This window comes from Sus scrofa, chromosome 14 (assembly GCF_000003025.6).
Source record: "Sus scrofa isolate TJ Tabasco breed Duroc chromosome 14, Sscrofa11.1, whole genome shotgun sequence".
Classification (NCBI taxonomy): Eukaryota; Metazoa; Chordata; class Mammalia; order Artiodactyla; family Suidae; genus Sus; species Sus scrofa.
Window position 1 is genome coordinate 92,504,950 of NC_010456.5, and position 25,966 is coordinate 92,530,915.

The following is a 25,966-nucleotide window of genomic DNA, read 5'->3' on the forward strand; positions in this document are numbered from 1 at the left end:
GATATATAGTCCTAAGGGTTTGACACATGTATGCTTTTATGTAACCATCACTACAATCAGAACACAGCAGTTCCCTTATTTCTAAATATTCTCTCATGCTTCCCATTTGTAGTTTAAGCCCTCGCCCCACCCCAGACTCTGGCAAACAGTGACCTGTTCGCCATCACTGTGGATTTGCCTTTTCCGAGGTGTCACGTAAATGTCGTCATGCATGATGTGACCTCTGGAGGCTGGCTTCTTTCACTGGCATAATGTCTTGGAGATTCACCCATGTTGTTTTTTGGTGGTATTTCATTTTGTGGTCATACCAGTTTGTTTTACATTCACCAGTTCTGAAAAAAATGGGTTGTTTCCATTTTTTGGTGATTGTGGATGAAGTTTCTATAAAACATTTATGTAAAAAAAATTCCATGCATATCAGTATTTATTTGCAACAGATATATGGCAGATCATTTGTAAATGAAAATAAGAACTCCGGGAGTTCCCGTTGTGGCGCAGTGGAAACGAATCTGACTAGGAACCATGATGTTGTGGGTTCAATCCCCGGCCTTGCTCAGTGGGTTAAGAATCAGGCATTGCTGTGAGCTGTTGTGTAGGTTGCAGACGTGGCTTGGATCTGGTGTTGCTGTGGCGGTGGCGTAGGCCAGCAGCTGTAGCTCCACGTAGACCCCTAGCCTGGGAACCTCCACATGCTGCTAGTGCAGCCCTAAAAAGCAAAAAGAAAAAAAAGAACTCAAAAAAAATTTTCAGAATAGACTATTAGGTGCAAGAATGAAAATTTATAATATATAGGAGCTATATTTGCTATTCCAGTAATATGGCTGGCTTCACTGGCATGTAACTTATATAGTCTCACAAAGCCTGTGTTTAGAAGAGCTCCTTCTTGGTTTAATGCTCTGCTGTAACTGTCTGGAGATTTTGCACTGGGCCCCTCAAATTATGTAGTCAGATTAATAATCATAATCAATGGTAAAATTTCAGATCTGCTACAGTTTTCATGTTCTCTTGGATGTTCATATATTTCTCTCTCTCTCTTTATTCTTTTCTTTCCCAGTTAATAGAATATTCTGTAAAACAGAAGCAGAACCTCAGGAGATAAAAAAGAAGGCTACAGTGGAGAAATTTAAGAACATGTCTTTCCCCCACCAGGTAAATAAGCTTTGGCTATTGGTACTTTTGAGGTTGTTTCTGGGTCACCAGAGAGTCTAGCCATGCCTGGCCTCTAAGGAGTATTTACAAAAAAGAAGAAAACCAGCAGTAAGCTGTGCTTCCCTTTAAATTTCACCTGCCTCCTCCACTATGACTGTATGTGATTACAGTGCTGCATGATTTTCCATCTTTAATTTATAGCTTTTAAAATCTCGGAAGCCTCTTTTTTTGAACTCAATTTGACCTATGACTAATTATCAAGGGGTAGTACATGGGTTTCCTAAGGCTGTCACAATAAATTACCACAAACTTGATGACTTAAGACGATAGAAATTAATTTTCTCACAGTTCTATAGGCCAGCCATCAAGACGTCAGCAGTGTTGGTTCCTTCTGGAGCCCTGGAGGGAGAAATGTTTCATGCCTGTCTCTTAGCTTCTGGTGGCTGTTGGCCGTCCTTGGCATTCCTTGGCTTGCAGATGAATCAGTTCAGTCTCTGCTTCCTTCTTTACATGGCCTTTCTTCCCATGTCTCTGCGTGTTCTCTTCTTCTGTCTGTCTTCGCTCAATAGGACATGGGTCATTGCATTTATGGCCCACCCAGATAATCCAGGATGATCTCATCTTGAGATTCTCAATTCTATCATCAAAGACTCTTTTCCCAAATAAGCCCACATTCATAGGTTCCAGCTGGATATATCTTTTGGGAGCCACCATTCAACCCATCACAGGCAGTATAAGCCTTTTTGTCACTAACATTCCATAAGCTTCTGTGAGCCAAATCATTTCTGTTTTAAAAATAATGTTACCTGGTCCTCTAGGGATTGTGGCCAAAATGAGGGTTGGATCCTGGACTCATCAGTGGGCACTGGTCTGCTTGTGCCAGTGTATGGAAGCTGACTATTACATTTCCAGGGATTTTGCAAGCCTGTTGTTTCACACAGCCATTATTAAGAGTTTAACTATATTAACTTACAGTTAAGTAATATTAAAACCAAAAATTATATATACTCAAAACTCATCACTCCCTAATTATTTTATTTCAGTTTATTATTATGTGCTCTTGAGGTTATATACATCTATTGTATCTGTTTGGTGTGTTGCTGAGCATCTCAACTTCAAGTCAGTCACACTGATAGCTTGAAACCACTGTGATGAGAGTATTTACATCATGGAAATTGGCAAGTGCTACACACTGGGACCTACCCTTTCCCCCAGAGCCAGTTTTTAATTTAATTAATTAATTTAATTTAATTTTTTTGCTTTTTGGGGCTGCATCCATGGCATATGGAGGTTCCCAGGCTAGGCGTCAAATCTGAGCTACAGCTGCTGGCCTATGCCACAGCAACAGCAACACCAGATCTGAGCCGCATCTGTGACCTACACCCCAGATCATGGCAACGCTGGATCTTTAACCCACTGAGCAAGGCCAGGGATTGAACCCACAACCTCCTGATTCCTAGTTGGATTTGTTTCTGCTGTGCCACGATGGGAACTTCCAGAGCCAGTTTTTAAAAGCATTTTTCAGCACAATGCTGATCCTAGTAACGGTGACAGTATATGCCAGGAACTTTTGAGCAAGAAACTAACAAAATTACCCCCTGACTATGGGTACCTGAATGTTTAAAGTTAGCTATGATTTCAATGAGTAATTCATTAAATATGCATAATTAAATGTGATTTACAATTTTTAACTTACTTATGACTTTATGTATTATTAAATGCACTAGTCAAAAACACCCTTTGCCAGTCTATGTACCCTCACTTTTGTTTTTGAAAATAATGCCATTGGAGCTCTTAAAACAAATATTTTCAAGGTGGGTGCATGGTTGATAGCTTGTAAACACGGAGAGACTTTGATTTGGGCCAGTTCAGGGGTAAGATGACATAGATAATTCTATGAAACTTGGAGTTGGCCAGGCTTTTAACTTGCTGTGATCTAATGAAATATTTTAGTTTGATCTACTTTTTCTTTTTCCTTTGTTATTCATTGGCACCTCAGGCATTGGCTGGAAGTGAATTAAATGGCCCCAGAAGCTGTAATTCTACAGCCAGCAAGATATTAGAATAGAATTGATTATCTGGAGGTGTTTGCATGTGGAAGCAGCCCTCCTACCTATTCATTTCCATTTTAACCTAAGAGATATGCGGGAAGCTTGTTAATACCCTTAGAGGGTTTGATCCCTTTGCCTGTGGCTTCTGAAGCAGGTATGAATACTTAAAATCCATAAAAGGGAAATCATAAATAAAAGCAAACCTGACAGAGGAGAAAAATACTTCCAAAAATATTGGAAATTGTATCTTTAGGCAGTGTCAAATAAAAAACAAATCTAGGAGCTCCTGCTGTGGTGCAACGGGATTGGCAGCATCTTGGGAGTGCTGGGATGAGGGTTCGATCTCCTGGCCAACACAGTGGGTTAAAGATCTGGTGTTGCCATAGCTGCTGCTTAGGTGTCAACTGCGGCTCGGATCTGATCCCTGGCCCAAGAGCTCCATATGCCACAGGGCCACCAAAAATGAAAGCAAAAAAAAAAAAAAACAAAAAAACAAAAAAAAAAAACCCAAACCCAGACTTAGGTAAGGAAAGACTTGATTTGAAAAGACTATTGCAGTGGGGAAAGGAGGGCTATTAACAGTAGGAGGAAAGGAACTACTGCAATAGAAGACCTGACCTTAATGTCTGTAAGTGTCCCAAAGGGCAGGAAAAGGGGTTTTCTTTTAGAGGGAGGAGTAGACAAGGTGAGACAGAGTTGATTGTGGAGAGTGGGCTGAGTTGGTGATTGACTGATCGGTGGAGCAGAAAATGATTTTTTTTTTTGTGGTTAGCTGATTCTCAGAAGAGGCTGTTAATGGGTTTTGTTCCAGTACTATCTTAAGCTTGCAATGCTTGCTTAAGCTCTAGGGTGGGCTACAGTTCAGGGTCCTGGGGGAAGAAGAGAAGCCTGATTAAAGTTAAGTCAAGTTAGTGTCCAGGTTGTTCTGTGGGGACAAACAGTTCATTTACTCTTTTATAAGAAAAAGAATGGAAATTTCAAAGATCTGTTCTGGCCTTGTCATAGACAAACAGTGGGGTCTTCCATAGGTTTTTATATAGGTCATATGTGAAAGGATGGCTCCTTGAAATAAGCTATTTTCTGAAATACAAAAGCCCTGCCTTCCAGTACAGGACTCAGGAAAAGTCTACATTTTCAGCAGCTAATGCAGTTCACTCCATATTTTACATTAGACTTCAGCCCTAATCTTGTGCTCTAGTTGAGAGGCTGTATCAGATATTTTTGTTTTGTTTTATACTAACCCTTTATTAAAAAAAAAAAGCCTCTGGAATTGGTGGTAGAAGCAAAAATTTTTCATGGAGCAGGACTTGTAACTTCTATTGCTGTCACAAATAATCTGTTTTGTCCTCCAACACAAGTTCCTAAAACTACCTTCAAGATTTAAGGTTTGTAATTGGAAACTGCTGTAACTCAGAGTTTGAAATAATTGCACAGCACTCTGAAACGGGGATAAGTTTCTTTCCTTTCTTTCCTGCTTCCAGTTTCTCCCACTCTCTTTTCTCCTTCCAACTAATATCAGTATTTTATGTCGGGAAGCACTATAGGCAAATTATCTTCTTCGTAAAGAGGTACTGTACCCAGACTTCCTATTTTCAATTAACACTAAAATGATATAGAGAGTAACTTAATATTGCTTGATTCAGAAAGCACTTAAGGAAATTTTCTTGTCATTAGTTTGTAATCACGAACCTATCCTACTTCTTTTGATGTGTGCTGGTTAGTATTTATTTTTGGTTACCTTAGACATTTAAAATGTACATACATACATATATACTTAGCATACATTTGAAATAAAATTAAATGAATACATATTTGGGAGACTGGTTGGTGCTGTTGGGAAAGTATGGTCTTAGGGTCAGTCATACAGACCTGTATTTGAATGTCAGTTCTTCTATTTACTACCTATCAATCATTGAACATGTCACTAAAACTTTCTGAAGGTTTTTCCACATCTGTAAAATGCAGGCAATAAGATGTGCTACTGGCAGAGCTGTGAAGATTAAATGGAATGAATTTGCATATGCAAAAGCACACAGACAGGGTTCTAAGCAAAGGTGAGTAGCCTTCTGTAATTTATTGAATGCTAGTACATGCAGCAAACTAGACCAGCCTCTTTAAGGGTCCTTCTTCTGAGGAAACTTAAAATCTAACTGAGGAATCATACAGACACACAGAAGATATGTAATTACATATCAATTTACATTTTCAGAAAACTCACTTAGGACTTTGCAAATTTTTATCACCATTTGAAATTTATCTTGTAATTTGATCCTGGTGCTTACTCACAATTTAATTTTAGGTGGCCCCTTTTACACCTTCCCTCTGCCTTCTGCACTTGGCCCCCTTGACATCAAAGTTATACTAATGGAAAAACTGCACCTCCCCACCTTGCAGCATGTTAACAGTCACTGCTGCAGTTGCATGGTGTGCAAGGAGTAGATCTGGACAGGAATCTGTCTTCCAGACCTTTTGTTCTCTGTCTGCACCTGCTGATTTGCATCTTAGTTACCCAGGATAGACCAGTTTTTTTGCTTAGCCATGAAAGTTTCAAAGGAAGAGGGGAAGTAATATTAACCAATCATGGAAATAGGGGTCAGAGTTGTTGCCATCCCCCGCTGCATGCGGGCTAGTTGACTTTTTGTGATCTTTCTTTAGATGCTATCTTGTTCACATAGTTTGTTTGTTAGATGATTGAAGGGGAAGCTAGGGGAGAGATCTGATCGCTTTTAATAATTTTTCATTTTCTATTTTTTGATCTACAGAAAGAATCAAGGGGTTAGGCAAGGTAATGTGTAATCAAAAGATTTGAAAAGTGTGCTTGAGCTGGAGATGAGTAGAGCAGGGGGTACCTGGTTTAAGTTTAGTTACAGTATAGCTATGCTGAAGTGACAAGGCAGAAGGAGTTTCCTGCTGAGGGCAGTTTTCTGCTTATAGGATCAGCGAAATAAAACACTCTCAGGGTGCTGGACAAATTGTGGTAGGTTCTATACATTTCTCCTAGTTCAGGCTTAGAAGTAGACCAGTCTTTAAATGGAAGAAATGAAAGAGGCTCCACTGTGAGTGATGTGGCTTCCAGGAAATCCCGACTTGGGAAAAATAGTGTTTATAAATGATGGTGTTTGTTGTGGTCCATGTATGTGGGTCAGAAAAGGAGTTTTCTTGCATAGCAGGGTGAAAAGAAAGATAAGTTTACTGAGATAAGAGATGCTGCTGGCTTGGTGGGATGACATCCTAATAATCAGGGAGGGCTGACCCCGAGTGTGTGATCATGTCTATTTTTATAACCCAGAGAGAGAGGAGAGGTGTTCTCGTATACCTCTGACCTGCTGATTGGTTGGAGAAAGAGGGGTATTCCGATATACTTGCTGTTTGGTTGGGGGCATATCCTTTCCTGGTAGCGGGGTAGGAAGGAATAGGCCATGTTGCCTGAGGTGGACGAGGCGGCTTTACAATAAGACTGGTGGGGCAATGATAAGGGTCTGGTAATTCTTGTCTCAACCAGAGGCTTTGAGTTCTATCTCTTTGGAGGGATCTTGAAGTCACACAGGATCATTAAGAGGGTCTTTTCTCATATATTGTTTCACTCAATCACCATCTGCATTTAATAGGAGATTGGAAATCCAAAGAAATCATTTATCCCTCAAAACAAAACAAAAACAAAAAAACCCAAACACCAGAAACCAAACCCCACTCTCCCATTTCCCACCAAACACTAGTCTGATGTTGCTGTGGAAGTATTTTTTTGATGCGATTAGCATTTACACAGTAGACTTTGGGTAAAGCAGATGACCATTCATAATGTGGAAAGGCTCCATTCAATCAGTTGAAGGTCTTAAGAGCAAAGACTGAGATCCCCAGGGAGGAAAGAATTCTGCTTCTAGACTGACTACCTTCAGATTCAAGACTGCAAAATCAAATCTTCCTGGTTCTCCAGCCTGGCTTGGCCTGCCCTGGAAGGTTTTGAATTTTCTAGCTCCTCACATCTGTGTGAACTAGTTTTAAGAATCAGTCCCCTCCGTGCATCTCTCTCTTTTCTTCCCCTCTCTCTGTCTGGGTTTTCTGTTCTGTTTCATTGATCTATGTGTCTAGCCTTCTGTTAATATCACACTCTCTTGAAACTGTGGCTGTGTAGTAAGCCTTGACATTCTAGCCTAAATAGAATGTCTTCCAACTTTATTCTTATTTTACAAAACTGTTTTTTTTAAAATAATTTTAAGCTCTTTGCCTTTCTATATAAATTTTAAAATAAGCTTCTCTATGCCTATCAAAAAGTTGTGCATTTTAAAAAATACTTTAATTCTATTATGAAAGCCATATATGTTTATCATTGAAACATTAGAAAATACGGATTAACATTAGTAATAAATGCTATAATGGACCTCTATAGATAGGCCATCAAAGTGACCAAAAGGCTTGGGGAACTGCTCTGTGTTAGATTAAATGTTAGTTTAACATTTCTTGATAGCATCTCATGCTATGCCACAAATGTAACCAAACATTATCACCAAACATTTATTTATTTATTTTTTATAATTTATTTTTTTCCCACTGTACAGCAAGGGGATCAAGTTATCCTTACATGTATACATTTTTTCCCCCACCCTTTGTTCTGTTGCAATATGAGTATCTAGACATAGTTCTCAATGCTACTCAGTAGGGTCTCCTTGTAAATCTATTCCAAGTTGTGTCTGATAAGCCCAAGCTCCCGATCCCTCCCACTCCCCCCCTCTCCCATCCTGGCAGCCACAAATCTATTTTCCAAGTCCATGATTTTCTTTTCTGTGGAGATGTTCATTTGTGCTGGATATTAGATTCCAGTTATATCATATGGTATTTGTCTTTGTCTTTCTGATTCATTTCACTCAGTATGAGATTCTCTAGTTCCATCCATGTTGCTGCAAATGGCATTATGTCATTCTTTTTTATGGCTGAGTAGTATTCCATTGTGTATATATACCACATCTTCCGAATCCAATCATCTGTCGATGGACATTTGGATTGTTTCCATGTCCTGGCTATTGTGAATAGTGCTGCAATGAACATGCGGGTGCATGTGTCTCTTTTAAGTAGAGTTTTGTCCGGATATATGCCCAAGAGTGGGATTGCAGGGTCATATTATCACCAGACATTTAACCAAACATTATCATACTAAGTCCTCATTAGAATACTGGAGGAAAATATTATGTCCTTGACTCTTAAGGAAACTGAGACTCACAAAGGTTCAATAAATTGTCTAAAATCACCTATTTAGCAAGCATTAGAGCCACAAGTCATACAAGGCCTTTTGTAATCTGGCTACTGCCTTATCTCCCATCACCCTCTCACACTTGATGTGCTCCCTGTACTGATTCACCTGTGATTCTAGATATGATGTTCTGCCAGCACTGCTCATTTCCCTTTTGATAGCCTGGGAATTTATTTTTCAACATGAAGTTCAAGTATCATCTCCTCTAAGGGGGCTTTATAAGCAGTCTCTACCCATCCTTCTACCCCCTTTACCTTTGCTTTATTCAGTCTCTCCTAGCTATTGGAGCTACCTTGTGTATGGTTCTAGTTGAACTCACTAGTGTTATAGTTTATTTACTTTGTCTCTAATAGGCTTTGAGCTCCAACAAAGGCAAGGACTGTGTTGGATTTTTTTGGCCCCACCCATGGCATTTGTAAATTCCCAGGCCAAAAATCAAACTTATGCCACAGCAGTGGTAATGCTGGATCCTTAACCTGCCAGGCCACCAGGGAACTCCACGGACTGTGCATTATTTGTGTTGCTCCAGAAAATAGCACATTGTCCAGCCATTGGTGGCTTTATAGATTTGTCAATTAAAAAAATTAATGCTAACAACTGATCTCAGGTAGAAGTCATAATTAATGTATATAGAGATCAGGAAGGTAATAAATAAGTGACAGGCTGAAAATAAGACTGTAGAGAATAGTGGGGTCTATTGTGAATGGAGGAGCTTCACAGCTTTACTTAGAGATATTAAAATTAGATCTTTGGAAAAGCATCATGGTAGGTAAGCCAAAAATACCTGCAGCAGAATAGGCATGTGGGTTGCAGAATTTAACTTCATCCTTGACAATTTATAATGTCATTGGGGGAAAAAAATCTCATCAGGGAGAAAAATTCCTAAGAGAATATAAAGCTAGACTAGACCTAAAAATAAAAAAGGTTGGTCCATAGATGTCCAGCATTGAGAAGCATGAAGGCACAGAGCAGATTATCAGGCCACAAGTCACAGATTTTAAGTGGTTTCCCTGATCAAAAGTATCTACATCTACTTTATAGTTAAATATTATATTATATATTCTTATTATAATATATACTATATATAATTTAAAAATAACGTATGCAATTTAAAATTATATTCATTAGAATATGAATATTTATATTATTTATTCAGGTTTTGTTCAGGTTGTGATATATCATTTTATAGATTCCCATGTAACCTAGATACTAATGTTTTGGAAATATTTTCTCCAATTTTGTTTCATATTTTTACACTGTTCATAGTGTCTCTCTCTCTCTCTTTTTTTTTTTTTTTTATCTTTTTGTCTTGTTGTCTTTGGCAACACTGGATTCTTAACCTGCTGTACCACAGCAGGAATTCCTAATGTACTCAAATTAATCAATCTTTTTTTTTAATGGTTTGAGTTTTGTTATATTTTATTTAAGAAATCCTCTATGCCCTAAGGCCATAAGGGTACCCTTACTATATTTTCTTCCAAATTTTCTTCAAGATTTTCTCTTTAGTATTTAAGTTTAAATTATATTAAAATCCACTTGTGGCCTGAGGTATTGATCTAATTTTATTCATTTTTTTCACACATAAACTGAAAAAATCCTGCACAATGTGATAGCTGTGAGTTCAGTTTTTTTTTTGGAGACTTAAGACTATATAGCATTGCAGATAGCTGTGAGGAACTGCTACCAGGAATAGGAATGGAGTCAGCATATATATGATTTTGGTGCAGTGGGTATGTGCAATCTAGCACACATTTCTTTTTTGTGTGTGTCTTTCTAGGGCCACACCCACGGCATATGGAGATTCCCAGGCTAGGGGTTGAATAGAAGCTGTAGCTGCCTGCCTACACCATAGCCAAGCAATGCCAGATCCTAGTCACGTCTGTGGCCTATACCAAACTCGTGGCACATTTGCCAGATCCTTAACCCACTGAGTGATGCCAGGGATCAAACCTGTGTCCTCATGGATACTAGTCAGATTCGTTTCTGCTGAGCCATGACGGGAACTCCCCAGCAAACATCTTGGTAGAAGGTTGCAATTACTCATGAGGATGTCTCCATTAATGATTTTAGTGCTTTTCTGGGTATAAAAAGATGCAAGAAATTGGGTTTGTAAAGTTTTCTCCTGAACTTATCTAACTATCTGAAGGCTTGTTCTGCCAGTTTTTCTCAGAGCACAGAATGCCTCATTCCTGATCTCCACCTGAACCTCTTTCAGGCTGTGTTCAGATCAGACAAATGCAATGGCTAATGCACTAATCCTTGGAGCTTGACATTCTTTAGTTGGTAAGAAGGATAATTGCATTATTGGTATAAGCTAGTTATGCTGCAATAACAAACAAAACTCTAAATCTTAATGGCTTAACACAGCAAAGCTTTGTTTCCAATACTGGTGGCCATTCTGGGGTTGGGTGAGTAAAGTTGGTTCTCTGCTCCACAAATCTCTCAAAGACCCTGGCGGAAGTAGCGCTGCCATTTTTTCCAGAATACACAGCCTCCTCCATTAATGTTGGAGGAGGGGAGTGCAGGGAGCTCCCTCTCCTGTTCCTATCCTTTCTGCACACAAGTTGTTACCATAGTCTGTCACATGGCCTGACCAGCTGCAAGCCAGTGTGGAAGTGCTGACTTCAGTCTGTTCAAGAGGAGAGGAAAGTCAGACGTGTCGTACACTGTCAGTGTTTACAGATTAGCTCACTGTTCTAGCACCATTTACTGAATAGTTCATCCCACCACTGGCCTACCCCCACTTGATTTGTGACTTCATCTCTGTTGTATTATATAATCTTATGTTCACTTAAGCAAGAATTAGTTTCTTGGCTCTCTATTTTGTTCCAATGTTTTATTTGTCTATTCTTGGCAAATACTATAATTTATTTTTTTTGGGGGGGTGGGGAGGCGCACCCACCATATAGAAGCTCTTAGGCTAGGGATTGAATTGGAGCTGCAGCTGCCGGCCTGTGCCACAGCCACGGCAACACCGGAATCCCAACCCACGGAGTGAGGCCAGTGATGGAATCCTCATCCTCATGTATGCTAGTTGGATTAGTTTCCACTGTACCACAACGGGAACTCCTAGAATTTCTTAATTACTATCCCTGCATAAAGTTTTTATATATGAAACAGTGAGTCACCTACATTGTCCTTTTCCCTCAAAATTGTTTTTTTTTTTTTTTGTTTATAATTGTCTGGTTGTTCCCAAATTAATTTTAGAAATACTTTGTCAAGTTGCATGAGAAAATCTATTAGCTTTTGCCTAGAATTATACTTAACTTATAGATTAATTTCACATTACATGCCATCTTTAGGATATTGAGTCTTGTCATTGATAAGTACTAAAATTTTTTTCCTTAAAATATCCATTTTATTTTGGTCCATGAACACTTTTCACAATTGAGTATATTCATTTCTATTAAAGTTGTTTAAAGAATGACCTCTTGGAATTCATCTCTAATGTTGCCACAGATAATTTTATCCTAAATCCAAAACACTGTTTTCATAATATTAAAACTTTTTTTTCCCATTCATCTTTTCAGCATGTATTTGTGATCAGTACAATATGGTCCCTTATAGTATATACATATATATATTTTTTGACATACCTGCAGCATGTGGAAGTTCCTGGACCAGGGATCGAACCCAGGCCACAGCTTCAGCCAGAGCCACAGCTGCAGCAATGTTGGATGCTTAACTTGCTACACAACATAGGAACTTCCTTCCTTAGAGCATTTTTATTTTTTTGGTAAATCAAAATTTATTAGATTAAAACTCTCATACTTAAATTATTACCTTAGGGGTTATCAATATTCCATTATAGTCATAAATACTAAAATTTTAATTTCTTCCACAGAGCTTTGTACTTTCTCAATAAAATTCTGACATCTTTTTCTAGATTTATTTCTAAGTATCTTATAGATTACTTTAAGTCATTTAAATAGTATTTTAAAAATTACATTTTCTAATTGTGATTTGTATATAGGAATGTAATTAACTTTTTTGGGGGTATTGATTTTATGTTCAGCAAACATTCTGAACTTTCTCTTTGTCTCTAATATTTGGTCTGTGTGGAAAATTACAGTATATTTGCAAAAAATAATGCTGTTCTTTCCCTCTAACCCTTACACTTTCTTTCCTTCTTTCTTTTGGCCTCTCTTCCTCTCTCATGCTTTCTTTTCTTCTTCTGCTTTTCTCACCCTCTTTCCCTTCCTCTCCTCTTTCTGCATTGCCTAGGACCTTCCATTTGAATTTGTTCAAGCATGATAGCAGGCTTTTTCAAGAAGGATTCTCTATGCTATTACTGTTAAGTTTGCTACAAGTGTTGAGTAGATACCTTTGCGATTAAAGGAATTCCCAATGTCTTTATATTTTGCTAAGAATTTTTATTATCAAAGATTGGTGCAGAAATTTTTCTACAAAGATCTTATTTGAAAAGAAAAACAAAAACCCTCTAACTTTTACTTTTCTTCCAGTGCTTTTGCTTTTGTACCTGGTCTTCCCATTATCCTGGGGTTGACTTCAGGAGAATGTTTCCAGCTGTGCATGACACTTTTACTAATAAGTAAATGCCTAAATGGTTTGATGACCACAGGCCTTCCCTTTCCAGGACTCTGATTCTTTTTGTGTTCTGCATTTGAAAACTTATTTATATGTGTGGATAAAACCCACGTCCCTCCAATAAGTTTTTGACTGATGGGAATGCGAAGGACCAACTCAGAAAGCAGAACAGTAAGTTTAGGCCGATCCTATTTATTTCAAACTTACAGCAATTCAATAATTGATATTTTCATGACATTATCAGAAAGTTTTAACTCATCCCCATGAGATAAAGCCTCTCAATGTTCCGAATACCATTTTTGCTTAGGTAGTAAAATTTACAGGGTGAGCCAGAGGGGGAATAAAGTGACAGCCAATTATTTTCTGTTTCTTTTGCACTAGTTGCAAATACCTCTCAGTTCTTCCACCCCTGAGGCTTGCAGATTAATTGTACCTACTCAAAGGCAAGGGCACCCTTCCTAGAATGTTGTTTGTCAGCAAAGATTATAGCGATTCAATTGTGTCAGTTCCTTCATGGCTACAATCACATTGGTGGTTCTATAACTGTCAGTAAGATTTCTTAGTTAGCAAGATAGATATTGAAGTTCTTTAGAGGGGGAAAGATAGATTTTCTTTTATAAAAAGAATTAAGGTTAAATCAGACCTGAGCTCTAAATCTAAGGTACCGTCTCTTCAGAGTTTGTGTCTGGATATTTTGGTCTGAAGGGCAGAAGTTTCTCTGACTTCTAGTTCACTGATCCAGTGGGATTATGCGGGTGATGAGCTGCCACTGTCATTTAATGATTGAGAGCAGATACTATCTGTGTATATAAATCGGTGACTATTCAGCATTTAATCCTGAAGACTGCCTGGGTAATAGAAGTTTTCTCTCTGAAAATGTAGCCAAATCCTCACTCATGCACTTCTGAGGTTTTGTGTCAAATTGCTACAGCCTGGAGTATGTTGAACGCTTCCCAAACATGTCACAGAAAACATTAGTCCTTAGTAATTTTCCTGAAAGAAAGGGAAAATGACTATGTATTAACCACTTTTCCGTTTGCGACTAGTTTAGAAATGAACTCCTATGAGAAGTGGACCGCGCATGGAACTAGGTAAGAGTTAAGATACCTCTCAACCAGTACACTGAAGACTACTGCCTGTATGTATTGGTGGTAGAGATCTTTAGGTTGCCTTCCTAGCTCTATTCTTTTGTAAATGAACTATTATTTGAAGATTTTGGGGAGTTGAGTATATATCCTGAGGTGATTATTGAAGCAGAATCCTCATTCCTCAACATGCCATGAAAGAGCCTTGTCAACTCTGGAAACTTTACTTACTGCTATACCAGGAATGGACCAAGCCTGCGGTTTTTGAACAGGTTTTGAACTGTTTAGGACAAAACTTAACTCTGGCAATCCATATGCTTCAGTTTCAAGGACTGTCCATAACATTCCTGATCCTTGAACAGAACAGCAGGGAGAAAGCAGAGCTAATGTCCATGTATCCATGAAAAAAAAATATTTTTTTTCCATTCAGTTTTTCAGTCTTCTGGAAAGTCCATTTCTCCCATTCTCTCTTACTTATTACATCAGCTATCTGTTTAATTCTACAATTCCTAACGTGTTCCGAACTTCCAGAGGGCAAGCGCTTTCTCATATTCATCTCTGTATCTCCAGTTCTTGGGCATGTGGATCACTTTTTATCAAATCTGGGGTGGGAAAATATTATAAATATCAATGAATGGCTCACCTCTTTCCCCCACCAGTTTTTACCTTCCTTCCTTCCTTTGGACAGCTGAATAGTCCCTTTTGATTTGCTCATTGAAGGAATGATGAAGCAGATCATGAAAAAAGCAAAGGAAAAAACCTTGAGTCTTGAGATTCAACATCATGGGCCTATTTATGCAGAAGATAAAGGTTTGGAGGAACACGAATTACAAGCATCCAGGGCGTGATGAAGAGTCTCCTGGTTATGATAGGAGTTGCCAATACATCAAAGTCAGTGAGATCCAGAGAAGGAGGCTTGTGCCCTTGTATCTTCCCCTTGTCCAGCCCTCGATAATCCTCACACATCAGGGAAAGGAGGAAACATAATTCAGAAACTGAGAGAGAAGATACAAAGAGGTTTTGTGGGTACGAATCAGGAGAAATTAGGGGTGACTTTTGGGGTCTGAACACCACCACTCAGCAATAGAGGGATGACAGCATCAAGGCTCAGATGCCTGTATACCCTTAGTTCTATGGAGCCTCACCCTATCACCCAGAGATATACACCTCAAAATCTTGAGGAAAGGGTGAGGGGGGCCTGAATTGACTCTAATAATATATGACCACCCAGTAGAATGAAGAAAAACTTAAAGTCATGGTTTTTTAACTCTGTAATTTGTGAACTAACGTATATTTACAGGCTGCAAATATCTGTCATAGTGTGACTATACATGCATGTACTTTTAAAAATGATTTTGTTTCTGAGGTCAGAGATTGAATCTTTTATTTCTTATTGAAATAAGGATGTACTTAGTCCTGATTTCTCAATTTTTCAGCTATGGCCAAAGTGAGTCTCTAGCAAAGGAGATGATATGAGACAGGTGGCATCTTCAGGAGGCAGATCAGATATCAGATTCCTCCAAGAAGCCTCCTCTTGACCCCTCTTCAAGGCCAAGTTAGGTGGCTTGGCTTTGTTTACATGTGGCAGCCTGTTCACACTCTTATCTGTGTACTCATTATAGTCTATGGCAGAGATCTCTTTGTATGCAAGATGAACCCTGGGACTATAAACAGTTTATGCTTCTTGTCCTTGTGTAATTATTAAGAGCAACTGCTTTATTTTAAAAATCGTTGCAGTTTAGGAGTTCCCCTTGTGGCTTGGTGATTAATGAACCCAACTGTATCCATGAGGGTGGGGGGTTCCATCCCTGGCCTTGGTCAGTGGGTTAAGGATCTGGTGTTGCTGTGAGCTGTGGTGTAGGTTGCAGGCGCAGCTCAGATCCCATGTTGCTGTGTCTGTGGCATAGTCTGGGCAGCTACACCTCTGATTCGACCCCTAGCCTGGGAACCTCCATATGCTGTGGGTGCAGCCCTAAAAAACGAAAAAAGACCAAAAAAAAATTGTTGCAGTTTAGAGGATAAAGTTTGGGGCGTGCTACTTGTGCATCTATGTATATCATTAAACTGTATTCTTTCAGGGCAAAACCATTGTTCTAGTTATCTATCTTCAGCATTTTGAATAGTGAAGCATACTGCAGGGATTCAGTGAAAGTTTACTGAACTGCTTAGGCCAAAATACTTCAGGAAATATCAAAAATAACTCTCTGCACAGGAAAAAGCCATAATGAAGGAGGAATTGAAAGCAGCTGTATCAGAGTTCTTGCAAGAAACGGATGGCACATTTCAAGTGGGTAATTTGAGGCGTTACAAAGGTGTGAAGATAGTACAATACCTGTGGCAGTGTATTGTTACTGGAACCTGGAGTTGGGTGAGGGAGAAAAGGTTAGGCAGTTAGGGCAAGAGGCCTTTGTGGAGAGGGTTGCCTGACAAAAGCTGTGGTCTTCAGTTGTGGATCCACACCCATGATGATGCCGAGGGAGAGAGTTGGTGAAAAATATCCAAACCTTACTTTCTCTCTTCTTTTTATTTTTATTTATTTTTTATTAATGATTTTTTATTTTTTCCATTACTGCTCATTTACACTGTTCTGTCAATTTTCTACTGTACAGCAAGTCACACATACATATATACATTCTTTGTTCTCACATTATCATGCTTCATCATAAGTGACTAGATATATATAGTTCCCAGTGGTATACAGCAGGATCTCATTGTTTAGCCGTTCCAAAGCAAGAGTTTGCATCTACTAACCCCAAATTCCCAGTCCATCCCACTCCCTCCCCCTCCCCCTTGGCAACCACAAGTCTGTTCTCTGTGTCCATGATTTTCTTTTCAGTTGAAAGTTTCATTTGTGCCATATATTAGATTCAAGATAATGTGGTATCATATGGTGTTTGTCTTTCTATTTCTGACTTCACTTAGTATGAGAGTCTCTAGTTCCATCCATGTTGCTGCAAATGGCATTATTTTGTTCTTTTTCATGGCTGAGTAGTATTTAATTGTATATATATACCACATCTTCTTAATTCAATCATCTGTTGATGGACATTTAGGCTGTTTTCATGTCTTAGCTATTGTGAATAGTGCTGCAATGAACAGATGGGTGCATGTGTCTTTTTAAAGGAATTTTTGTCTGGAATATATGCCCAAGAGTGGGATTGCTGGGTCATATGGTAGTTCTCCATATAGTTTTCTAAGGTACCTGAATACTGTTTTCCATAGTAGTTGTACGAATTTACATTCCCACCAACAGTGCAGGAAGGTTCGCTTTCTCCACACCCCCTCCAGAATTTGTTATTTGTGAACTTATTCATGATGGCCATTCTGACTGGTGTGAGGTGGTACGGTCAGCAAAAGTTGATTTGCTTTCCTCTAATAATCAGTGATGTTGAGCATTTTTTCATGTGCTTGTTGGCCATCTGTATATCTTCTTTGGAGCAATGTCTATTTAGGTCTCTTGCCCATTTTTCAATTGGGTTTTGGCTTTTTTGCTGTTGAGTTGTATAATTTGTTTGTATATTTTAGAGAGTAAGCCCTTGTCAGTTTTATCATTTGAAACTATTTTCTCCCATTCTGTAAGTTGCCTTTTTGTTTTTTTTTTTGTGGTCTCCTTTGCTGTGCTCTTCTTTTTAAGAATCTGGTTAGTGCTCCCCTTTGGCTGAACCCAACAGGAATTCAAGGGCAAGGGAGTCTTCCTGTATATACTATATACTTCCTAAGACACATAGCATTGTAGAGAAGGGTGGAGAATGGGTCTGAGCGCAACTGGAAGATTTGCAGCAGTTATAGAAAAAGAAAACATGAGACATGAGGGGAGGATAGAGGAGGTAAAAATAATCTCTGAAGTCATGAACTGTGATAGTAACAGCAAGGGTAGGATTTTCTGTGAATCCTGGAATTACTGAAAGCAATGACCACATTTTATATTTCTTCAAATTGTTCAAAGTCTTTATCATCTAATAGACTTTATGTTCCTTGAGGGCAGAGACTACCACCAGCACCAGCATAGGTCCTGATAGGTTCTCAGTAGCTATTGACTGAATGAATGAATGAAGTTTCTGTGTGGCTTCATCAGAGAGGACACAGCACAACTGAGAAGATTCCCCTACCTTAAGTCATTATGAGCCCAGTAAAGATTTTCAAAGAATGGAGGTTTTTTTTTTTCAACGATACAGAGGGCAGTAGTGTTTAATTCAGTGTTCAGGGGGAGAGAGACTGAATCCTGTGGATCTAATTTCTACTCACATGAGACAATTAATCTTTAGTTTGGAAGGAAAGATTCTCCAGGCCTCATCATAATGTTCCGATTACAGACTGGCTATAATGAATTACTATGTATTTTACTTTTCTGGTAATTAAATTTTGTCTCGACACTGTTCCAGTAATCTTCACAACAAATCAGAGGGTTGGATGGACATATTTGACCCAGAGTTTATATACGCTCAGAAATTCTGGGCAGGTTGGCAGAGCCCAGGGTGGGGATAGGATGGACGCTCAGCCTATTTTGGCGAAAGTAAAATTCTGTGAAACTAATTGCAAAGGGAATTTATGGAAGGATGCACTGACACAGGTGTTCCATTGTGTAGTTCTGCACAGGACTCAGTCTACTCAATGATCAGGGCCAGGCTTTAATTTAAAATTAGGAGGAAATAATGATAAACAAACAGCACAGGCGGAGTGGATATGCTCAGTAAGTAGTCTGTGGCTATTACAAGGCGGAGTCAATGGCATCCTCGTATCCTAGGCACAGCTTAGATGAATCATTTTCATGTATTTTTCTGTGATTGTTCAGAGACAGTATGATGTAATAGAGGATAAGTTTCAAATCTTAGTGTGTGCCTTTGGGCCTTATTGCTTCACTTTTCTTTGCTTCAGTTCTCTTGTCAATAAAATGGAGATGACTACCTAGAATTGTTGTGAGGATTTAATGAATAAATATGAATGTAAATAAAGCATAGTACATAGTAAGTACCCCATAAATGTTGCCCATTATTAGCACTGTCAGTTAACAAGTGTGAATTCAGAACACCCAATTCATCTCCAACCTGCTTTTTTTTTTTTTTTTTTTTGGCTGCACCCATGGCATACGTAAGTTCACAGGCCAGGGACTGAACTCATGCCACACCAGTGACCTGAACCATAGTAGTGACAACACTGGGTTCTTAACCACTAGGCCACCAGGGAACTCCTTACCTCCACTCTTGACATAGCTGAAATTCAGTCATTCTTAAGGGGCTATGTTGATCCTGGAAAAGCATTTAAGGAAATATTTGTCTTTAGTACTTCATGTGAAATGAATATGGAGGTTACACTGGCATATGCCATACCTATATCTATATCTATAATGATACCAAGGAAAATAGACAACCGTAGTAAATCAATGAGGTATATCCGTACAAATATATATTTAACTCTGTGCTGAAGTTGTCAGTTAGATGGACTTAGTGGTGAGAACTTGTGGAACACTGCCCTATAGGTGATCCAGGAAATAGGTTGGCAGTTTGGTTTTTTTTGACAGTGGTGTATATCATGGGTGAATGCTTGTAACATTAGCATCCCTGATTTCCAGCCCTGTGGGGAGTCTATGATGCTGAGACTCTGCCTCGGAGAGTGGCAATAGCAGGGGTTCTGCCTCAGAGGTTTGAGAGGTGGTGTACTCACCCTTTTAATGAAAATAACTTAGAAACAAGAGAAAAATGAGTATTCCAACATATGAGAGAAGATAAAGTTGTAACAGTGAATAAAGACAATAAGAATTATTTATTAATATAAGGGCAGTGCTATATTGATTATCTATGTACATAATCTCATTAAACCCTTACAACAAGCCTGGAGTGGGGCAGGCATTTCTCTTTTATAGATGAGGACATAGAGGGTAAGAGAGCTTAAATAACTAGGTACTGCTATAGCAGTTAGAAGTATTGCTATCTAAATAACTTGGCTAAATAACAGCCCAGTATGGGATACTGGCATAAAACATGACAGCAGTGCTGTGCTAAGTTGAGAGTTAATATGCTGCATAATCAAGATTGGATAAAACTCTGCTCGATTCCAAAGCCCAAGATCCTTCTGTAGTGCTCTACTTCCCCCTATGTGGTGTGGAGGGCTCCTCTGTCATTCACTAAGAAAGATTTCTCAGCACTTACTATAGGGATGATTTGCTAAGTGCTAAAATTAGAAATGTGGGTAAAGACATGGTCCAGGCTGTGGGCATTGATTTATTTATAGCAGGATCCTCAGCCTTTGGCATTGTTTTACTTGGGCCAAACAGAACACATTGTAGGATTTAAGTAGGTGATATTCTTGAACACAGACCATTGTCATTAGTGGGCAGTTAATGCCTGTCAAGGTACAACAAATAAGTTGAAGCAAGATGGTGGATGGGTGTGCTAGGAACTACTAGCATCTCCACCATGGAGGCTTCTAGACAAAGGTACCCAAACTACACGGAGGGAAGCATCCCAGTAGCCCTTGAGCGTTCTCTTTCTTTAGCTCACCAACATTTAAATCACTGTTGGCCTCTATCTTTTGAGTGTCTACTACATACTGGACCTTTCTAGGGCAGCTTCCACACTTACTTATAATCTTCTCTATAATCTTGTGAGGTAGCTGATTTTACTCCCATTTTATAGATGAAGAAAGTGACAAGGACAGTAGTTATATGGAAAGTCATTGGCAGACTTGGGATTTAAACCAAGAAATGCCTGACAACAAGACATCAGCATCTCATGTTGGTTCTGGTCATTTAATTGGGCATTTCCAGGACTCCGTAATGCAATGAGGTGGGTATGCCTAGGGTCTTAAAGTGTATAGGCTTGTGATTGAAAAATGACTTTTTTAAGTATGTGGGTCAGAATGGGGTGAACTTAGAGACTGTGGCACTCTCATTAGTCAAGTTAGGGCTCCAAGGTTGACTTGGTGGTCAAGAGACCATGAGTGGGTAGCAGATGGACAAAAGTTGTTTGAATAAATGGCCATGACCTAGAATACACCAGGAACTGATAAATCCTAACTTATATTTCTTCTGGGAGAAATATCAAAAAATAAACCCAAAACATGTGATTTAAAAACTTGAATTTCTAGACTTATGGTGTTGTACTTTTTATTTCCTTGTCCATTAAAAAAATTCCTGAGTAGGAGTTCCCTGGTGGCCTAGTGGTTAAGGATTTAGCATTGTCACTGCTGTGGCTTGGGTTCCATGCCTGACCCAGGAACCTCCGCATGTTGCAGGTGTGGTCTGAAAAGAAAATATATCCTGAGTAATAAGTAATGAGGAGTAGTTCCAATTTAAATGAAGTGCCAGCAGTGAATAGGACAGCAGGTACAATTGGTAAATTTAGCCTAGTGGTGGGAATGCAAGTGGAAAATCATGCTGGAAATGTCCTATTTGGTAAGCATTTAGTTGAATTACTATACTCAAACTAAGTAATTAGTAAATAGTTTGTTAATAGAGTTCTTTAACCCCTGCTTTCATGTAATAGACTTATTTTGTGGAGATACAACCAAGATACTCGAGTTGACTTGCTAAATGTCATATGTTTCTTTTTGATTATTAATTGTGACTTTGGCAAAGTACAATTACTTGCTTAATTTTGTTTGTAGTTATGTAGGAATCATTGACTTGGAAATACATAGAATCATATTCAGCACAAGTCACAACTTTCCAGAGCCTCAGTTTTCACTTAGCAGTAGCTAAATGAAGAGATGTCATAATAGATAATGCCTAAAATCTCTTTTATTTTAACATTTTATAAATTGTTGCAATAGGAAATAGTAGCTTCAAATGTTTTTGGTGGAAGTGGAGGGTAATAGTTTCTGTTAGTTTAGGAATTTTTCACACACACACACACACACACACATACACACACACACACACACACACACATATATTTTTTCTTTTTTAGGGCCACACCCACGGCATATGGAGGTTCCCAGGCCAGGGGTCCAATCGGAGTTAGAGCTGTCAGCCTATGCTGCAGCCATAGCAATGCAAGATCCCAGCCTCGATTGCGACTTATGCCACAGCTCAGGGCAATGCTGGATCCTTAACCCACTGAACGGAGCCAGGGATCCAGCCCACAACCTCATTGTTCCTGGTCAGATTTGCTTCCACCGTGCCATGCTGGGAACTCCAACACAAGTATGTATTTTACTTAGTTTGAGTAGGCAAAAGTTTATAGAGGAAACCAGAAATATCTATGATGCTTTTTAGGGGAATGGGTATCCTTTGGCAATCTATCAAAATTCATTCCTTTCCTGTCCAAAGCATGGCTTTCTTGACAGACTGGATGGCCTTTCCTCTCACACAGAGAGTGATGGTGGAATTGGTAGCTTTCTGCCCAGGGGTACAAGATTGTCTTTTTCAAAAATGGATGTCAAATATTAAGAAGTAACAGACTCTGGGCTCCCTTTCCTCACTCCCCACCCGATCCCACCAAGTTCCACTTTTTGAAAAAGATGCTATGATGTGCCACTGAACAAATATATATTCTGGGAGATTATACATACATACCTATATGCTTTTAGCAGTAGGCATATGATAATTCATACACTTCTTTTTTTTTTTTAGTATCAGTTGTGAATTTTTATTCTTTACACTTTATTTCAACTCCACTACTACCATGTGAGTCCAAGTAGCTAACATCTTTTACTGCCATATTTTTAGTTTTCTAATTGTCTTCCCCAATTTTTTTTATTACTCAATGAATTTATTACATTTATAGTTGTACAATGATCATCACAATCAAATCATACACTTCTTTCTGATACATACATAATTACTAGAAATCTAGATGTTGGAAAATTATAGGCCAAAAGTATCATTGATGCAAATACGCTTTACTATGTACCATAAGGTTAACCAAAAAACCCAGTACAACTAAACTGATGACGATACAAAACTAATAGACATTTCTACTTTATTTAATAAATTTTTTTCTAGCTTGATTGAATGTAATTGAAAAATAACACTGTATAAACTTAAGGTGTGCAATGTAATGATTTGATATACATATATTTTGTGAAATGATCACTGCAGTAATGTTAATTAACATCTCCCATAGTTACCTCTTTTTTTCTGGTAGTGAGAACATTTAATATCTATTCATAGCAAATTTCAAGTATACAATACAGTTTTTTTTTTTCTTTTTAAGGCCACACATGTGGCATATGGAAGTTCCCAGGCTAGGGGTCAAATTGGAGCTGCAGCTGCTGGCCTATGCCACAGCCATAACACAATGTCCAATCCTATACCGCAGCTCATGGCAACACCAGATACATAACCCACTGAGCAAGGTCAGAGATCAAACCTGCACCTTCATGGATACTAGTCAGGTTTGTTACCGCTGAGCCACCATAAGAACTCCAATACAGTATTATTAACAGTAATTTATAGTTAAAAATGAAAGTGGAAGAACTAAAAGCAGTGAAAAACAATGCAGTGGTTATTGTTGTGGGAAGCTCGTGAAGTTAAACTATACTCAGATGCCTAGTGAGAGACTGCTATGTAGAGTTATGATTTTCAGTAAATTTTTGTAAACTGTGGCATAGGAATACCAAATTCTGTAATGGCAACAGACCTGTGGTGCTCTTGCCATGTCTGCTCAGAACCTCTCGTATCCTCGTATCCTTTGTACATTCCTTCCCTGGCTTCTGTGTGCTTGCTTCTGTTGCCCACACCTGTGATTCTCTTTGGAGGGGCTGTGCCTTGCTTGCAGAAATGCCTGGGAATCAAAATGCATACGGGGTGAGCTTTAGCCAGTGACTGACTGGGCGCCCAGTCAGTACCAAAGCCTGGCAAGCTTACCTCGAATCAGTACAAAGTCTGGGACATAACTTATGCTTCTGAGTTCAGCATCAGGCTGAAGCTACCTTCTGGGGCGCTTTGCCTGAAATCTCTTCCTTGCTTGTCTTCTACTTTCCTGTTCTACTTCTCCCATTCCCTTACTGGTTACTGTTGGAAAAACTTCCTAAATGAGTATTTGCACACAAGTTCTTCTCAGTTCAGGGTCAGCTTTGAAGGAAACTAATTGAGGACCTTTTTGTAGCTGACCTAGCAGGCTACAAGCAAATGTCCTGTGGTTTTCTATAAAAATGAAAACTTGTACTTTGCTATAGAAGCTCTCATAGATATCCTGAGACTATGAACCATAACATATGCCATTAACTGCCTTGATTTAAAAGCAAATGAGTAGTAAGTGAATCCATGTTTTTTTTCCTTGGGGCTTATGATCTCTAGCAGGCACCTCAGGCTGTTTGAAACTGAGCATAAATCCTAGGCATTCAGTGCTCCATCAACCCCAGATAAAGGTTTTAATTTGCTCCTTTAGGGTTATGCACTCATTTGTGACATTTGATTTTCTTTGAGTGTCTGCTTATGATATTGGTTAAATATAAGATTGTGAAATTAATTCTCTAAAGTCAAATTAAAAAACATTTCAAGGTTTTATTTTCTAGAAAGTGAGTTTTGATGGAACAACATCTCAGACAAATGAAGTCCAGTTGCACTGTCAGGCCATTCTTCTTCCAGATTCTCCTCATATTTCTTTGAAAAGCAATGGACCCAGCATAATGAAGTTTCACGAGACTCCTAAAATAACCTTTCCCCTGAGCCTTATGCATCTAGGCATCCAAGTAATGCAGTGTTTCCACACTGTGGAGAATCTTCCACACTTTGAGTGATGTTGCCATTTGTTGGAGTTCTCAGCAGTGCAGCTCTTCCACCCAGTTGCACCCAATTTCACTGATCAGTAGCTCTGGCTTAGCTTCACACTCATATATTCAATAATTCAGTTGGCAGGTGCAGAGCAGACACATCTACAAAGGAATTGCAACATCTTGGAAGAAGGAGGAAAATACATACTGTTTACTCTCTTGAATTCTGACATTTAATTTGGATACAGAGGATCAAGAGTTCCAGCATATTCTGGCACCAGAAATATTTATTTTTTGAAAAGATGAATTTGTTTCTTGTGCTTTTGCTTGCAAAATGGTTTTAATCTGTAGATTCCTCTGAAATACCAGGGCTATCTGTAAGTTGTTCAGATGTGGCCAGTCACTGGGCCATGGAGTAGGGCTGATCAAACATGGGAACAGACCAGAATTTGAAAACAAGTGAGCATGTCTCCTCAAAGAAGCATCTTTCTGAAATGGCACTCATGCTTGGCAGCTGTGATCATGCAGAAACGGGTTCTTTAAAATGTATTTTGAGAAAAATTGTAAAGATAGTGCAGAGAGTTCCCCTTCACTCAGCTTCTCCTAATGTGAACACCTTGTATAACCAACTATATTTGTCAAAACTAAGATATTAACATGGGTAAAATACTTATAACTAAATGTAGACTTTATTTGGATTTCCTCCTTTTCTGTGATGGTTCCGAGATCTAATCTAGGATCCCACACTGCATTTGATCATTTTGTCTCCTTAGTCCATACAGATATTTAAAAAAATTGGCTTTTCAGAAGATGTACTTGTAAACCTGTACATTTGTGGAGCCAGACTGCCTGGTTCCAGTCATGGTTCTGCTATTAAGTAGCTGGGTAATTTTTAAGCAAGTTATCACACTTGTTGTGCCTGATCTGTAGCTTGGAGATATTTGTAATACACATCTGTATCTGAGGACACTGATCTTATTAACGTCATACGATATTGTGGGAACTGATCAAGTGAGATCATGCAAAAGAGCTTAAAAGAGTGCCAAGGTGTTCCTGTTACAGCTCAGTGGGTTAAGAACCCAACCAGTATCCATGAGGATGCAGGTTCAATCCCTCGCCTTGCTCAGTGGATTAAGGATCTGCTGTTGCCAAAAGCTGTGGCGTTGGCTTCAGGTGCAGCTCTGATTCAACCCCTGGCCTGGGAACTTCCATATGCTGCAGGTACAGTCCTAAAA

General features: G+C 38.9%; 1 long non-coding RNA gene across 7 annotated transcripts in view; it reads left to right on the forward strand.

Moving 5' to 3' along the window:
• Positions 1-25,966, forward strand: part of LOC102165722 — a 160,454-nt gene that overhangs the window by 15,100 nt on the left and 119,388 nt on the right. For 6 of the 7 annotated variants that reach the window (XR_002338473.1, XR_002338471.1, XR_002338470.1 and 3 more), the window contains 2 exons: positions 1,055-1,149; positions 5,166-5,254. This is a non-coding gene — a long non-coding RNA (uncharacterized LOC102165722). The remainder of the gene's footprint in view (positions 1-1,054; positions 1,150-5,165; positions 5,255-25,966) is intronic. The other variant, XR_002338474.1, reaches the window with a different exon arrangement.